The following is a 19,021-nucleotide window of genomic DNA, read 5'->3' on the forward strand; positions in this document are numbered from 1 at the left end:
TTTCTTCGCCTTCGACAGGACGGTGTTACAACCTAACTGAAATGCGAGAAAGCGAAAAGTGAGAGCAAACCCCCAGAATTTCCCTCTAAAGAACCCAAGTGTGTAAAAGAAAAAGTGAGCTTCGAGCCACAGACTGTTAATGAGGCCTCCACCGAGAAGATCCCTCCAGAATGCATGTTTCCTCCTTTATATAGGCGCAGACTTAATCTTCTAAAACCTTCGTAGAAATCTCCATTCTACCCTTCGGCTCCGAGATTTCCTCCGTCTTGCAATTTTCCTCCATAATGCTCACTTCCTCGCCAATTTCCTCGGACATGTGATTGTCCTCTTCTTTTCCTGGGCCTGGCAAAATTCTTCTACACACCTGGCTTAAAACGTGTGCTAGACCCAGTAAATCCTTGAATTTATCCCCTAGACCTATGCATGAAATTAGCCTTATCAATGCACTCTGGTATGCTGTTAGATTCTAGTGGAAAATGTTATATTGGTGGGCAGGAGCAGTTCATTGACAACTATGACCCAGATATATGGTCCAAACTTGAAGTTGACAATGTGCTCGAGAAGCTTGGTATTGTTGTCGGTCATTTACATTATTATTACTTGAAGCCCGGGATGAGCTTAGACGAAGGACTGGTGAGATTGTTTGGCAACATCTCATCAATGGAGATGGCTGAATTAGGAGTCCAGAGAGGGATAATGGACGTTTATGCAGTCCATGAAAATGATGGGTTAGTTAGTCAACTAACAAAAGAGCTTGGTTTAAGTGATGTAGGGACAGGGGCGGGGCTGCTGAGGCTGTTAGTGTGGGGTCTGTGGATGTAGGGGCTAGTAATGTGGGATATGTGGATGTATGGGCTGCTAATGTAGGGGCTGATGACTTTGATATATGGATTTTGGATGGGACTGGTGGTGATAGAAGGGGTGGAGATGTAGCTGGCAATACACTCATTATATCTGATGTAGATGATGATGTGCAAGCAGAACAAGAAAAGGAAAGAGCAATGAGGAAGGCCAAGGGAAAAGTTAAGGCGGCGGGGAAGTCTACTAGCAAGGTGCTGTCCAGTAAGATTATGAAGATAGCTGCTCAAGGGATAAGAATGAGAAGTGCGAGGTTGCAGGCAACTTATAAGGGGAAAGCTAAATTGAGCGAGATCTTTGAGAAGCTGAAGAAAAATGATAAGGGGAAAACTAAATTGAGTGAGACCAGTGAGAAGGCGAAGAATAATGACAATGTGAAAGCGATCAAGAAGGGGAAAAATAAGGTAGTTGGGAATAGCTCTCGAGTTGCTGATGAAGATCCTGCTGAGGATGATCATTCCTTTGTTGATAGAGACTATGACCTCAGCGAGTATGAAGAAGATGCCATCATGGCTGCCCAAGTCAAAGGCTGGAAAAAGGTGGTGGATGAGATGTCGACACATCCGATGGAACACATTGGTGATACAAGTGACAGTGATCAACTCCCAAGTGACTCACCAAGTTCTGGTACTGAAGATGAGTTAGATTACGACAACAAAAACACTTTACTCGTACAAAAAAGCCACTGATTTTAATGACCCAAGTTGGGAAGTTGGAATGCGGTTCAACTGCAAGGATGACTTTATTGAACTCATCCGACATCAAGGAGTAGTGCATGGCAAGAAATTAAGGCTGAAGAAGAACGACAAGATTCGTTGTGTGGCGCATTGCAGAGGAGTTCTAAGGAGCAAGAAGAGCCCCCCTTTGTCCGTGGTTTGTGTAGATTCGCTTTAGGGTTGCCTATGGCTTCTAGCAGATTTTCCGACTATGAAACAAACACAAATGGGGTGGGGCTTCGTTCAACCATGGATGTGCCAATTCTAAGTATCTGAGCAAGAAGTATAAGAAAGACATCTGACTCTTCCCTGGCATGACTAGGGGCAGTTCATCGAGAAGGTGCACTCCGACATGAAGATCACAATATCTTCTCCGGAAAGGCTAAGAGATCCATGCAACAAGCCCGTAAGATGATTGAAGTGGACTTGGTGAGACAATACAAACTATTGCAAGATTATAGGGCAGGAATTCTAAGGAGTAATCCTGGTAGCACCGTTGTCTTATCAACCCACCATCTTACGGATGGAACTGATAGGTTTAAAGGGATATACATAGCTTACGAAGCATGTAAGATCTCGTTCACACGCCACTGTCACCGCTCAGTAGGACTAGATGGGTGCCATCTCAAAGGCCAAGGCAAGGGAATACTTCTGACAGCCGTCGGGCTCGACCCAAATGATCAGATTTTTCCAATCGCACATGTCGTTGTTCACATTAAAAATACTGAGACATGGACTTGGTTTCTGAGACCTCTAGTCATGGATCTAGAAATAACTGATTCCATCAAATGGACATTTATATTAGATAAACAGAAGGTACAATAATTCCTTAAGATAATATTGTCATGGTTTCGGCATTCTTTGATTAATTTAGATCTTGATTGATTTTTGTTCATTTACTTTGCTGCTAGGGACTGATTGCTGCTATCCGGGCCTGCGTTGAGCATGCCGAACACCGTATGTATGTTTGACACATGCACAACAATTTCAAGAAGCAACTTCCTTCGTCAAAGTTGAAGGATAAAATCTGGGAGGCAGCTCGGGCTACCAACACTTCTGGATTTAATGAGGCATTATTAGAAATCAATAAACAAAGTTAAGGCGCATACAACTGGTTGATGGAACATACAAGAAAGGAAAATTGGAGTCGAGCCTTCTTCAGGTTCGATGCAAAATGTGATACCCTTGTCAATAAAAATTTCTGAATGTTATAACATGGTGTTACTATTTGCTCGTCAGAATCGTTGTATGCGATGCTAGAGTGCATTCGAATGTACCTGATGGATAGATTTACAACAAGGAGGAAGATGGGTGCCAGAATGGAGGATGTGTTCGGGCTAAAAATCCGTAAGAAGCTCAAAAAGGAAAAATAGAAAATGGGAGAATGTATGGTAAGGGAGGTTGTCGAGTGGATCTATCGAATATAGGTCAAGATGAGCAGTTTTCGGTTAATATGAGGGAGCGAACGTGCAGCTGCAGGAGATGGATGTTGACGGGGTTACCATGTCCATACGTGATTGCTGCTATAGAGACGACACCAGAGGACGTGGATAGCTTCGTCTCTGAGGATATGCAGAGATGATGTTGCTATTGTTTTGTGTTTGTGCTTAATTCTTAGGTCCCGAGGATTCGCTAGAGCACAGGGTCTATGAGATCGTGAACTTTCCGAATGCAGTCGTTGTTGCAACAATCTCGCCTCAAAACCTCAACCCTCTACACTATTGGTTAGTAAAGGGAGTCGGGATTGAATCCACGAGGATGGAAGGGGCGGAATGCATCGGGAGAACTTTTGGAGGGGTTTGGCTACTGCCACGCAACATGAGGGTCGAGTTTTAACTACCAGGCCTGGGAAATGAAATCTAGTCTATTCTAACTACCAGATCTGGAGAATTGAAAGTACGTAAAACATAATTGCATGCATAATTCGTATCCTAAAGTAACTTGAGAGCATTCGCAAACTTCCTGGGTCAAGTAAAAGAGTTTCCTAAATTAACCAAACACAAGGTAAGCAAAAGTAAACAGCAAAACAGATTACTCTAATTAGCTACTGACAAAAGTTGCAACTAACAAACTGTTACGCCACTACAACTACCGAATGATTTCATCTTCTCAAACAAACAAGCACGAAATGAACAAAACAGAGCATGAAAACAGACCATACTTCAGAACGAATGATGAACACTTCAATTAAACTAACAACTATCAAATCTAAACTACTGAGCTAAGTAAACAAGCAGTAACAGGGTTTTCCATGCAGATCCGAACACACGTATTCTAGATTCAAACAATTAACAGAAATCTAAGCTAGATCTACCAGAATCATCACCAAACAAACTAGATCCACCATTTCCAACATCCTTTCAACTCCGATTCAATATTAATTCAGAAAACCAACTCCGATCAACACCAATCTCAACTCCGATCGACAAATCAATTGCGAAAAGCATCCAACTCAGTAAACAGAGCAGTAAACATTAAGATCAAACTAAAACAGAAATCGGAACTAGATTAAGCTTAAACTGAAACGAGTCACAAAGTAATCGCTGAACAAAGCCATAAACTAACTACCCCAGATCTCCATTGAACCAAGTGAGTGAGTGAGTGAGTGAAGAGTGAGCCGAAAATACCAAGGAAATTCTCTAACTAAAAAATAAAAATCCCCTTCTCTTCGTAAGCTTCCTGGTATTTATAGGCGTGGCTCAAATCCCTAGGGCAACGGTATTCCTGATTTGACGATTGTGCCCTTGCGGATTTCACTCTTTTTCTTCACTTTTCTCCTTTATTCCTTCTGCCCTAGTAATTGTATTTCATTCCTAGGTCTGGCAGATTTTTCACGCACTTGGACTTATAAATGCATGTTAGCACCCTAGAAATCACAGAATTTTTATATAAAATAGATGCACGAAATGAGCCTTATTAGCCTCCTATATATACTCCAAGGCAACGTTCCAACAGGTCTACACCCCCATCATCTACCCGGTGTTGGGTCCACAGCTATAGAAGAGGACTGAGTATCCTGATATTGTGCCACCCGAGATAACCGAACTGCCTGGACGTCCCAAGGGTGCTAGGCAGAAGACCGTTGAAGAGGCAAGACAAATGACAAGAGCGAAGGCTCGGGCAGCCCGAATGGTGCAGGTTAGAGAACAAGGAGATGGATCTATGACGATGTCCAGGAAAGGATTAATGTCGGACTACAAGTGCCGACTTTGTGGTGCAGTCGACCACAACAGAAGAAGTTGTCCAGAGCGCCAGTTAGTGGCATCAACGAGCAACGCAAAACCTACGCCAGGTATTACTTATTCTATTTCACTATTTATTCTATTTCACATATTAGTGTATTCTGTTGATTATTAAACTTTGTTTGGTGCATACATCAACAGATGATAAGACCCATTTCATGCATCCGTATAGGGGTAAAATGTACGCTATTTGATCAGTTTATCGCGCAAAGCAAGTGTTAAATGTGCAGGAATGCCGCTTGACCAAGGCAACAAGGCCAAACTGATCAAGCGAGTACAATAGGCGAAAAAGGCCAGAAATCGAAGGAGTTGATCAAGGGGAGTAATCACGCAGTCAAGGAGGGGACCACTGGCTTCCAGAAGAAGGACACGTGAGGCTAATGAGCTGGATGGTACGCATCATTCTGTTATCAAGGACAACGTTTGGCGGGACTTGGAAAGAGGCGAAAACGCGATTAGAATGCGGATCAAGTTATATGGAATAATAACCGAACCGGTCGGATCAGTTAGCAAATTGTCGTTGCCACTTAATCACTGCAGTCTTGCTCTCGCCCTTTCTTCCTTGCCAAAGTAATTTATAAACTCCCAATTTTGCACAACTTTAACAGTAAAGCGGCAAGTTCGGGGTCGATCCCACAGAGAAGTTGGTGTGTCGAGTGTGTGAGTAGTGAACAGGGGGGTTGGCTGCTGCCACGCTTTAACTTGGGAGTTTTTAACTATTGTCTTTACTCTAGGCAGAATTTAACTAGCTAGCTTGATCAATGGAACTTTAACTACTGGGTCAAGTGAATTGCAGTTAACAGCAGAAAAGTAAATGCGAGAATGTAAACGAAAATAACTTTGATTAAACTAAAAACTGAGTACAGCGTGAAATTTTAACTGAGCTAACACTTCAGAAGCTAAGAAAGCGGTAAAAACTGAGAAGAATCTCAGCGGGAAACTTAAGATAACGCTAACAGAAATGAGTATTCTGCATCGCTCCCTTCGGTCGCCCTTTTAACTAAGCTATCTAAGCTAAGCTAGAGAATTGAACTAAACTAAGCTAGAGAGCTGAACTACGCTAGATAACTAAGCTAAGCTAAACTAGACGGAAAATAAAGTGTCGGGTCTCCCTTCTTGTGGTGGCACATCATCTATTTATAAGCTCGATTCAACTCCCAGCTGGATAACGATCTTGACAGGGAATATTCGCTCATTCTGAGAGTGAGCGACTTATCGATTGCTACGTGTTGTTCTTCTAGAATGATGATGCTTTTTGGTAACAGATTCGTATAACAGGCTTCGTCCTTGCGTTCTCATATTTCGGCACGTTTCCCCTTCTAGAACATCGTCCTTGATAATATAATGGTGCGCCATATCCAGCTCATTTCCTCACGTGTTCTTCTTCTAGAATCCCGCGGTCCCCAGCTAACTGCTTGATCGCTCCCCCTTGATCAACTCCCCCGATTCTTGGCCCTTTTTCGCCTTTTGTACTTGCTTGATCAGTTCGGCCTTGCTGCCTTGGTCAAGTAGCATTTCTGCATATTTTAATACTTGTTTTGCGCGATAAACCGATCAAGTAGTATACATTTTACCCTTAAACCGATGCATGAAATGAGCCTTATCAAACTGCTCACACTTAAAACATACTTATCCTCAAGTATAAAGAAAAAGAAAAGAAAAATATAAGGCAAATTTCAGGCATGGTTTACTTATTTCACAAGTAAAAGAAAAAAAACGAAAAGAAAAAATAAGACCTCAAGATAAAAACACGTATTCACATATATATGCATTAGACTGAATAATTTTCCAACAAGCATACCCGAGGTCGAGGTCAATCCATTTGTCAGTAGTTTGTGTTCCTTCTCTTTCGCCTTTGCTTGATCAAGGTGTCAGCTTGTCAAGATTGCTCAATTTAAAAACCACTCTTGGATTCACTCAGTCACTCATTTCTCACAGAGATGTTAGGACTGTTCTCTCGGTGTTGCCATAAATTTAATACCTTGAATCGGACTGCACAAGATAGTTCCTTAAGGTCTTTGTTTTGGGTTGTAACGGGGCTCAAGGGTAGTAACGTATTGGGGTAGGGTCCTAGGGGTTCTAAGTTCAAATATAAAATTTTGAAGAAAAATCACATTAGTCGAAAAGCCAAAGACTTGACTAAACTTGTTGGATCAGAATTGGGATATTTATTGCTTCCTCTTCTTGATGCTCTTTCTCGATCAAATTTCGACCTTTAGCCTTATAACTTTCGGCTTATTTGTTTACTTTTGATTTTCTGGGTCACGTTACAACTATTTCCTGCCTTTTCTTTTTCTCAAACCTTTTCATCATTTTTTATATGATCAACCCGATTGTCTAACTTGATCAACCCGGCTACCCTTTATTTCGATCATTCTTTTGTTATCCCCTTTTGTTTCCCTTGACAAACTTCATCTCTTTGACCCTCTTTTCTCATGTGATATGAAACTTGTATTTGGTCTTAAGGCTTCAAAGAATGGGTAAGGGTGTTTGGGCTCGAAGTGGTTAACTAAGGGGTGCCTTGATTAATGAGGCGGGGTTGTGGAATCGAAGGAAGAAAACGGCTCAAAAGGCTAAGTCCTAGTGCCTTTAGTCCTTACTACTTGTGCAATTTCATCTCAATATTAAAAGTCAGCCTCTTGTAAATTTTTTCTTTTATAAAAATAGTAGAAAGTGTTCTACTTTTGGCTTATAACTCACATATAGAGAGGCTTCACAGTTGGTTTAGAAATTGAGCGTTTCTATCATACTTGCGTCGTTCAAATTAATCAAGTTTTTGCAATCAAGTTTTACATGTGAGCATACTGAATCCTTTTTCTAACTCTCCCAAAAAGTAATCAAGTCTTCCATTTATCTAATTTCATGCATATTTCCTATCTTATTACTATCTGGAGTTTGTTATTTTTGAAAAATTTTAGTATGTATGATTCTACTGTAACTAACCCGTCCCCCCTCCCCACTGCATATGAACTCGTCCCCGAGGGACTAGATGCAGTGGAAAGAAGGGTTAGGCACACGCGACGACACAACAACAAACAAGGAAAACTTCTCACACTTTGATCAGACGCTGGGCTAAGTGTGAGATAGTGCCACAATCACAACATGCTAACAAAATCCAAAAAGATACAGGCAGGCAAAAACAAGCAATATGGCATGCATACTTCTCACACTTAGACCCAACGCAGGTCTAAGTGTGATGCGGAATAGAATGACAGTTTTACATACCAAAAACAAATTAAAACTAAAACTGTTTTGAAATTAACGTGAGCTGAGATGGGGTGAGGGGTACTTCAACTGTTTTTTCCGGTCCCTCATGGACCTGACTTCCATGGTAACTCCTTCATCCCGTCTTTTTAATTATCTAAAAAGAAAACTAAAATATTTACACTACGCTATCTAGGGAGTGACTGATGTCCTTAGGATGTCACTTGATCAGACCGAAGATTAGATTTATGTTACTTGATCAAGCAGACTACCCAAGAACACGTAGTAGATCCCTATACCTGTTTACTGGATAAGATTAAGCAGGGTCAGTGGAATTTCTTCCACTATACCTGCTTCGGCCTTGTCTCTATAGGGATCGACCCTATTACCTTTTATCACAAAAGAGAACGAATTGGAAGGATTTCCCTTGTGCATGTTTGCCTCCAGTGTGTGTGTCGCCATGGTGATATGGGGGTCTGCCCATTCAGAATCCCGCTCCCTGGATATCAGTTTGATTTGACTTTGGAATGGTAGCTCTTTCTGTTCACCGATGGGTTCTTCCTTTCTCGAGGAGAAGTTGGTCACTCTTTTTTTGTGGCTGGGTGCATGCACAAATTTGGATTTATTTCCATCGGGTTTGCTGTTTTCCACTTGACGCCTTCTGCACCCAGCCTCAGTTTTTTTCCTGATTGTCTCTCATGTCCATGCAGACTTGGTTCAACTGGATTGTGATACGCCAGGCATGTCCTTGAGGGTACTTGGCGATTCAGGTAGTTGCCTTGTTGGCGTGGGATTCTCCTCCCACACCCTTCTCAGTAGGGCAGCTTGGTCAGGTGGTTTTTCATTCCGATCCGGTTGAGTGATCTCTCTTGACTTGGCTGGTTGTGATGGCTGGCAGAATTCCATAATTGCCTTTTCAGTGGCTTCATCATCCATTTCTCCAGTCATTGTTGCCTTGAACCAGTCAGTTGCTTCCCTTTTAAGCTTCTCATCATTAGTGAGGTCAGAGGGTGGTTTAACGAAGAGTTCATTTTCCAGATACTTTTGCTCCAGAGATCTGACATCATCTACCGATTGAATGTTTTCGCTGTCCTGTGGCTTCCTTGCAGCTTCATTAAAGTCGACTGTAAATCGCTCTCCATTAAATTCCAGATTTATTGTCCCATGGCGGACATCAATGATTGTGCTGGCGGTGGATAGGAAAGGTCTTCCCAAGAGGATTCCAATGGACTCTTCTGCTTCTGGCTCTGTCATCTTTATAACAAAGAAGTCGGCGAGGTACGTAAATTTGTTCACCCTGACGATTTCATTCTCCAGAATTCCCTCGGGGTAAATGGAAGACCCATTTGCCAGCTGTATCACCATATCGGTTTCGACTAGTTCTGCTTCCCCCAGCTTTTTATACATAGAATATGGCATAACATTGATGGATGCCCCTAGGTCGCACATTGCTTGCTCCGTTAGAACTCCACTGATGGAAATTGGGAGTGTAAATACCCCTGGGTCAGTCTTCTTTGGTGGGAGATCACTAGGTTGGATTACACTTGTCTGTTCGACCATCCTCCCCTTTTTAGTAACCTGTTCACTCGTCTCTTCTTTTTTTTTGACTTGATTGAAGGTGATGGGCTCAAAGCTTCCGTTATGATCGAGTTTAGGTGCTGGAAAACTCACAGATGAACTTTGACAAACTGTTTCCGATTTCAGAGAGACTGTATTGACAATATCTCGTCCTGTAGGTTGCTGCACTGTGGCTGGAAGCTTCCCTTCATTCCCTCTCAGTTCGCCCAAAGACATAGCTACCTGAGATAACTGCTTTGTAAGCATCTCGAGTGCAGCCCTCTGTTCATTCTGAGTCTCTAGTATTTCTCGCATTGCATCTTGTGGTTGATGCGGGATCATCGCATCTCCTGTGCCTCATTTTGCTGCATGTTATACCTCTGATTAAATCGGCCTCCTCCATGGCCTTGCTGGTAGTAGCCGGAAGATCCATACTATTCCGGTTGATTCTGGGGAAATTGATTTTGCTGGTTCCCTTGGAAATACTGTGAGTTCCCTTGTTGGTTTCCTCTTTGGTATTGCAGCACATAATTCACCAGTTGATTGTTTGACTGCCTTCCTGGATTGCTAAACTGAGGGGTTTGATGCTAGTACCCCCAGTCTCCTTCCTGTGGTTGGCTTGACCAGTTAGACTGTCCTCCACTTGACCAGTTCCTTTGAGGTCCACTTGACCACCCTGCCTGACCTCCCTGCATTCTGTTCCCTCCAGTGTTTGGCCTTTCCTGGATTCGAGCAGGCTAGTTGGATTGCCCTTCGGAGGTTTGTACCTGATGTGTCGAGGGTGGTTGTGGTTGGCTTTGATTCTGATCAGTCCATTGAAAATTGGGGTGGTCCCTCCATGGAGCATCTCTTTGTTTCCCTTGGATCCAGTGGCCATTTGTGTTCCAGTGGCCTACGACGTTTACTTGCTCTACCTCAGGGGGGAAACTCTCAGTAATAGTAGTGATGCTCTTCTGGTGGTGGCGGCTGCGGCACATACTGTGTCTCCTTTTGTGCAGGTGGTGGAGGCGACCTCTTTTTTTTCTACTGCTTCCAGCAGTTTCTTCTCCATCTGCTCGAATCGAGCCTCCAGCTTTTCATCGTTGCGCGCCTCGACTGCGTGCACTGCTCCTCTCCTGAACTGCCCTCGAGATGTTTCGTATGACCGCTTAGCCTCAATCAGCCTCTCCAAAATATTCTTAGCTTGGCTAAATGCGGTTTTCGAGAAGTCTCCTTGTGCTGCGAGGTTGAGGACGTTCTTGCTGTCCACTGTGAGTCCGCCATAGAAGATCGAGTAGATCTCCTTCTCTCCCAGCTTGTAGTTAGGGCATGCTTGAAGCAGCCCTTGGAACTTATCCCAGTACTGGCCGAGGGGCTCGTCATACTCCTGTCTGTCTTCTATAATTTCCCTTTTCAGGGCACTTATTTTCGATGCTGGAAAGAAACGATCGAGGAATATCATGCGGAATTCGGCCCAAGTCCTGATGGATCCTTCTGGCAGCCTAGACAGCCAGACACCCGCGTCCCCCTACAAAACGAAGGGAATAGTCTTAAGCCTGTAATCTTCGTATGTGGAACCAGCTGGCACGGGCTGAATATCACAGTATCGGCAGAATTCCTCTAGAAAAGCATACGGACACTCCTTTGAAAGGCCGTAGAAGTGGGACAAAACGGCCAGTACTCCTGATTTGATTGTGATGGTCCGCATCCCAGGAGTAGCGGCGATGGCATGTGTGGGCTCTCTCTCATCATGAGCGTGTAGAGAGCCGATTCCCGAATCGTCAGGGACAAGGGCCATTTTTACTTCTGCTTGTTCAGGTGGTGGTGGGTTTGTGTTCTGCTTGGTGACTGCTGCTGCTTGTGCGGCCCTGTAACGAGTGGTAACTACGCCGGCTTCCTGGATTCTCCACTGAGTGTTAGTTCTTCTGTATATAAAGGGATGATTCCAGTAATCGCCTTGGTGGTACCTTCTCATCAACAACAGGAAAAACAAATGAGAAAAGAAAGAAATAAAACTATTTACTCCTACGCACTACACACAAACATAAAATAACACCATGCTTCCCCTGCAACGGCGCCATTTTGGCGGGACTTGGAAAGAGGCGAAAATGCGATTAGAATGCGGATCAAGTTATATGGAATGATAACTGAACCGGTCGGATCAGTTAGCAAATTGTCGTTGCCACTTAATCACCGCAGTCTTGCTCTCGCTCTTTCTTCCTTGCCAAAGTAATTTATAAACTCTCAATTTTGCACAACTTTAACAGTAAAGCGGCAAGTTCGGGGTCGATCCCACAGAGAAGTTGGTGTCTCGAGTGTGTGAGTAGTGAACAGGGGGGTTGGCTGCTGCCACGCTTTAACTTGGGAGTTTTTAACTATTGTCTTTACTCAAGGTAGAATTTAACTAGCTAGCTTGATCAATGGAACTTTAACTACTGGGTCAAGTGAATTGCAGTTAACAACAGAAAACTAAATGCGAGAATGTAAACAAAAATAACTTTGATTAAACTAAAAACTGAGTACAGCGTGAAATTTAAAATAAGCCAACACTTAGGAAGCTAAGAAAGCGGTAAAAACTGAGAAGAATCTCAGCGGGAAACTTAAGATAACGCTAACAGAAATGAGTATTATGCAGCGCTCCCTTCGGTCGCCCTTTTAACTAAGCTATCTAAGCTAAGCTAGAGAACTGAACTAAACTAAGCTAGAGAGCTGAACTACGCTAGATAACTAAGCTAAGCTAAACTAGACGGAAAATAAAGTGTCGGATCTCCCTTCTTGTGGTGGCACATCATCTATTTATAAGCTCGATTCAACTCCCAGCTGGATAACGATCTTGACAGGGAATATTCGCTCATTCTGAGAGTGAGCGACTCATTGATTGCTACGTGCTGTTCTTCTAGAATGACGATGCTTTTTTGTAACAGATTCGTATAACAGCTTCGTCCTTGCGGTCTCATATTCTGGCACGTGTCCCCTTCTAGAACATCATCCTTGATAACATAATGGTGCGCCATATCCAGCTCATTTCCTCATGTGTTCTTCTTCTAGAAGCCAGCGGTCCCTACCTAAGTGCTTGATCGCTCCCCCTTGATCAACTCCCCCGATTCTTGGCCCTTTTTCGTCTTTTGTACTTGCTTGATCAGTTCGGCCTTGCTTCCTTGGTCAAGTAGCATTTTTGCACATTTTAACACTTGTTTTGCGCGATAAACCAATCAAGTAGTATACATTTTACCCTTAAACCGATGCATGAAATGAGCCTTATCAACGTTCTAGAAGGGGACACGTTCTGATATATGAGACGCAAGGACGGAGCTGAGTCATGAATTTGTTACTGAAAAGCGTAGTCATTCTGGAGGAAGAGCACGTAACAATCGATGAGTCGCTCGCTCTCAGCGTGAGCGAATATTCCCTGCCAAGATCGTTATTCAACTGGAGGTCGTTGCCAAGCTTATAAATAGAGGATGTGCCACCACGCAAAAAAAAAATTCGATCTTTTACCTTTCCGTCTTTAGTTTTTAGTTTAGCTCAGTTCTCTAGATAGCTTAGATAGAGAAACGTTTAGTTAAAGGGCGACCGAAGTGAGCGCTACAGAATACTCGATATCTGTCGGCATTATCTCAAGTTTCCCGCCGAGGATCTTCTTTGTTTTAATTTTGTATTTTCCGAAGTGTTAGCTTAGTCTAATTTCAAGTTGCTTTGTATTTAAAGTTTTGAGCTTTTTACATTCCGCATATTCGCTGTACTCATTTGGATACTGAGTATAAAATCGAAGTTGTTCTGTTTTCGTCATCGTGTTTACTATTCTAAGTAGTTAATTTTCATTCCAGTCTGAAATTCACTTGACCCAGTAGTTAAAATTCTCTTGAGCAAGTAGTTAGTTACTTTTCTTTCTAAGGTAAAGTCAGTAGTTAAAAACTCTCAAAGTTAAAGCGTGGCAGCAGCCAACCGCCTGTTCACTACTCACGCACTTGATACACTAGCTTCTCTGTGGGATCGACCCCGAACTTGCCGCTTTACTGTTAAAGTAGTGCAAAATTGGGAGTTTATAAATAACATTGGTAGTGCGCGAGAGCGAGAGCAACTTGATCAAGTGGCAACGACATTTGCTAACTGATCCATGCGGTTCAGTTATCTCTTCCATATAACTTGAATCAATAATCTCTAGCTAAAATCCCGCACGCCAAAATGGCGCCGTTGCCAGGAAAGCATGGTGTTATTTTATGTTTGTGTGTAGTACGTAGGTGTACATAGTTCTTGTTTATTTTCTTTTCTCATTTGTTTTCCTTTCTGTTCATGAGAAGGTACGAACGCGGTGGACACTGGAATCATCCCTCCGTATACAGAGTTACGAACGCTCATTGGAGAGGCCAGGAAGCCGGTGTTGTTACCACGTGATACCAAGCCACACTAGCAGTAGCAGCAGCAGCAGCAGCAACAGCCGCCGAACAACTGACCAGCGAAGAAGAAGGAGAGCAGAACGTACCACCCCAGCCACAACCACTTGAACAAGAAAAAGAGCCCACCCATGCCATCGTCATTACTCCTGGGATGCGAACCATCGCAATAAAGTCAGGAGTACTGGCCGTTTTGTCCCATTTCTATGGCCTCTCGAAGGAGTGTCCTTACGCCTTTCTAGAGGAATTCTGCAGATACTGCGACATCCAACCTGTGCCGGCCGGATCTACATATGAAGATTATAGGCTGAAGGCTATCCCCTTCGTCTTGAAGGGCGATGCGGGAGTCTCGCTTTCGAGGTTGCCAGAAGGATCCATCAGGACCTGGGCCGAGTTCCGGATGATATTTTTAGATCGCTTCTTCCCAGCGTCGAAGACAAGTGCCCTCAAAAGAGAGATTACAGAAGCTAGACAGGAGTATGACGAACCCCTCGGCCAATGCTGGGATAGATTCCAAGGGCTGCTTCAAGCATGCCCCAACCACAAAATGGGAGAAAAAGAGATCTACTCAACCTTCTACGGAGGACTCACTGTGGATAGCAAGAACGATCTAAACCTAGCAGCCCAAGGGGATTTCTCAAAGACCCCATTCAGCCAAGCCAAAAATATCCTGGGGAGACTAATTGAAGCCAAGAGGTCGTATGAGACATCCCGTGGCCAGTACCGGAGAGGAGCAGTGCACGAAGCAGAGGCGCACAGTGATGAAAAGTTAGAGGCTCGATTCGAGCAAATGGAGAAGAAGCTGCTGGAGGCAGTCGAGAAGTCTAGAGCGCCTCCGCCGCCTGCACCGAAGGAAAAGCAATATGTGCCGCCACCACCACCGCCAGAGGAGCATCACTATTACTATTGCGAGTTTTCCCCTGAAGAGGAACCGCAACCTCAGGTGAACGCTGTCGGTCACTGGAATGCAAATGGCAATTGGATCCAGGGAAAACAGAGAGACGCTCCATGGAGGGACCACCCTAACTTTAGGTGGACTGATCAGAGTCAAAGCCAACCACCTCAACCCTCGACACAGTAGACGCAACCCTCTGAAGGGCAGCCCAACTGGCCAGCCCGAAACCTAGATAGATCAAATAGCGGAGGGATCAGAATGCAGGGAGGCCAGGCAGGTTGGTCAAGTGGACCTCAAGGAAACTGGTCCAGTGGAGAACAGCCCAACTAGTCAAGCAGACAGCCGGAATGAAACTGGGGGTACAGACAGTAAGGCCCCCAGTCAAGCAACTAGGGAAGACAGCCGAACAACCAAATGGTCAGCTATGTTCTGCCGCACCAACAGGGAAATCAGCACCCTGGAAATCAACAGCACAACCAACCGCAATACCAGCAAGAGTATTATGGGCAATCTGACTACCCGCAGCCCAACCACGGTGGGGGACAGCCGAATCAAAGATACAACCGACATCCCAACGATGGCCAAGGATATATGATAGTACCGCACCATCCTAATGATGCGATGCGGGAAATCCAAGAGGTTTAGAAGGAGCAGCGGGCGGCTTTGGAAATGCTGACGAAGCAACTGTCTCAAGTTGCGATGTCACTGAGAGAGCTAAGGGGCAATGAAGGAAAGATCCCAGCCACTATGCAGCCACCTGGTCGTGAAAACATCAGCGAAGTGTCCCTAAGATCAGGAAAAGTCTACCTAAGCTCTATCCCACCTGTGATGTCCCCAGCATCAATGTCTGGACCAAGCCGTGAAGAGGAAGGAGGATCCAGTGGGGTGGATAAAGCAAAAGGGAGTGACAAAGGCAAAGCGAAAGTGGGAGGTGAATCCTCAGAAGGAAGTCAGGGAGAAGAAGCAGAGAAAGTTAAGTCATATCCGTACCGAGGAATGGTGACTAGGAGAAGAGATGCCACAATTGACGTAGCGAATATGTTCAAGGATGTGGAGGTCAAGGTGCCGCTCTTGACGGCCTTGAAGATGCCCCCGATTAGCAAATTTATCAAAGATTATTTGGAGGGGAAGGTCAATAAGGAGGGCAGAATGATTACAGATGAGAATGTCTTCGCCGTGATCCAGCGAAGCGACCTCCCTCTAAGAAGACCGATCCATGGATGTTCACACTTCCTATTTCCATCGGAGATATCCAGGTGGAGCACGCGATGTGCGATCTCGGGGCATCGATCAACGTTCTTCCGTACTCCATCTATAGGAAGCTGGGAGCGGCCAAGCTCGTTGACACTGACATCATGATCCAATTGGCCGACAGATTGTGTATTCACCCAAAGGGAATTCTGGAAGACGTGATTGTGAAGGTGAATAACTTTCTGTACCCAGCTGACTTTTTCTTAATCAAAATGACGGAGCCAGCAATTAAGGAATCAAGTGGAGTCCTATTGGGGAGGCCGTTCCTGTCTACGGCGAGCACCATAATAGACGTCCGTAATGGGACGATAAGCTTGGACTTCAATGGAGAGCAATTCACGTTCAATATCGATGAAGCCATGAAGAGGCCGGCCGACAGCGAAAACGTGTACTCAGTAGATGCGACTGAACCCCTACTACAGGAATTTTTGGAGGAAGAGTTCCTTAAGAGGCAGTTCACTGACTCCGCTGTAGATGAAGAGGTCGAGAGAGAAGTTGCAGAGTGGTATGAGACCATGAATGTCGGAGAAATGGACGACCAAGCCATCGCGAAAGCGATAATAGATTTTTGTGAGCACCCGAGACCAGCTGGGTCAAGTGGGAAAGCTCAAGTATCCAGCTTAGAGAAGCGGCTTGATCAAGGCAAGCCACTGGAAAGAGGAGCGGCAGAAAATCCTTTGCCCACTGAAGAACCAAAGCCTGCAAAGGAGTTGAAACCCCTTGCAGCACATCTTAAGTACGCCTACCTGGGAGAAGAAGAAACAATGCATGTCATAATCAACAGTCAGTTGACCCAGGGGCAGGAAAAAGATTGATGGAGGTATTAAGAAAGAATCATGGGTAGGAAAAAGATTGATGGATGTATTAAGAAAGAATCAGAAGGTTATCGGCTGGAAATTGACAGACCTGGTGGGCATCAGCCCGGACTTATTTATGCATCACATCTGACTGGAAGAAGGAGCCAAACCACACCGCGACCAACAACGAAAGCTCAACCCCAACATGAGGGAAGAGGTGCTCAAAGAAATTGTCAAATTGGTCTCGATCAGAATTATCTACTCCATCCCGGACAGTAACTAGGTCAGCTCAGTGCACATGGTGTCGAAGAAATGAGGGATTCAAGTAGCGAAGAACGAGAAAAACGAATTGTTCTCGACAAGGCCAGTTACTGGATGGAGAATGTGCATTGACTATAGGAAGCTGAACGCAGCAACAAAGAAGGATCACTTCCCCCTTGCCATTCATTGATCAGATGTTGGAGAAGTTAGTAGGGAAGCAGTACTTCAGCTTCTTGGATGGTTATAGCGGCTACTTCCAGATAGCGGTTAATCCGGAAGACCAAGAGAAGACGACGTTCACATGTCCCTTTGGCACTTACGCTTACAAGAGGATGCCGTTTGGTCTCTGTAATGCCCCAGGCACTTTCCAAAGATGCATGATGAGCATCTTCTCTGACCTGTTGGAGGACTGCATTGAGATCTTCATGGATGACTTTACCGTCTATTGGGACGATTTTGATCAAGGGCTGCATAGCCTGAACAGGGTATTGGAAAGATACAGCCAGAAGGACTTGGTTCTGAATTTCGAGAAATGTCATTTTATGGTTACTGAAGGAATAGTCCTGGGCCATGTAGTGTCGAGCAGGGGAATAGAGGTCGACCCAGCAAAGGTAGCGGTCATTGCAAAATTGTCGTACCCCACCAACCAGAAGGAGATCAGAGCTTTTTTAGGCCACGCTGGGTTTTATAGAAGGTTTATCAAGGATTTCGCAAATATAGCCCAGCCCTTGACAAGGCTACTCAAGAATGAGGTGGAGTTTGAATTCTCCGATGACTACAAGGTCGCGTTCCAACTGCTGAAAGAAAGACTGATAAGCTCTCCTATAATACGCGCCCCCAACTGGACTCGCCCCTTTGAGGTAATGTGCGATGCTAGCGACTACGCGGTGGGGGCAGTATTAGGTCAGAAGATTGAAGGAAAGAGTTACGTCATCTTCTATGCTTCCAAAACTCTAAATCAAGCACAGAAGAATTATGACGTGACCGAAAAGGAGATGTTATCGGTGGTTTTTGCATTTGAGAAATTCAGGCTTTACCTGTTGGGGTCCAAATTGATAGTCTATACTGACCATGCTGCGATCAAGTAATCGAAGCCGCGACTGATTAGATGGGTCCTCCTCTTACAAGAATTCGACTGGGAGGCAGTCGATAAGAAGGGATGCGAGAACAGAGTGGCAGATCACTTAAGCCGAATTTTACAAGAAGATAACGGCGAAGCCATTCCAGATGCTTTCCCTGAGGAGCACCTCTACCTGATCAAGTCAGAATCTGACCGACAGTGGGCCAACCTAGTGGAAGAGGTTGATCAAGCCGAGCAAGGAAGCATGGGGTAGCACACGTGGAAAGAGCCATGGTTTGCAGATATGGCCAATTACTTGGTGACAGGCGAGCTTCCTGGAAGTGATGAAGCTACAAGGGCACAGAAGCTAAAGCTTAAAAGCGACTCCCAATACTTCTATTGGGATGATCCATACCTATGGAAAATGGGGGCAGATCAAGTGATCCGACGCTGTATACCAGACTGAGAGCAAGAAGACGTGCTGGTCCACTGCCACACATTGGCTTGTGGTGGCCACTTCAGACCAAAGAAAACAGCAAGAAAAGTAATGGACAACGAATTCTACTGGTCTTCCATCCATAGAGATGCTTATGAATTCTGCAAGAGGTGCCCTCGATGCCAGCTTACTGGAGGGATATCTACAAGAGATGAGATGCCTCAGGTCCCCATTATTGTCTGTGAAATATTTGATGTATTGGAAATGGATTTCATGGGACCTTTCCCATCTTCTGAAGGCAATCTCTATATCTTAGTGTCGGTGGACTATGTGTCCAAGTGGATCGAGGCGAAGGCAACAAGAACATGTGA

Source organism: Salvia splendens, chromosome 12, assembly GCF_004379255.2.
Source record: "Salvia splendens isolate huo1 chromosome 12, SspV2, whole genome shotgun sequence".
Taxonomy (NCBI): Eukaryota; Viridiplantae; Streptophyta; class Magnoliopsida; order Lamiales; family Lamiaceae; genus Salvia; species Salvia splendens.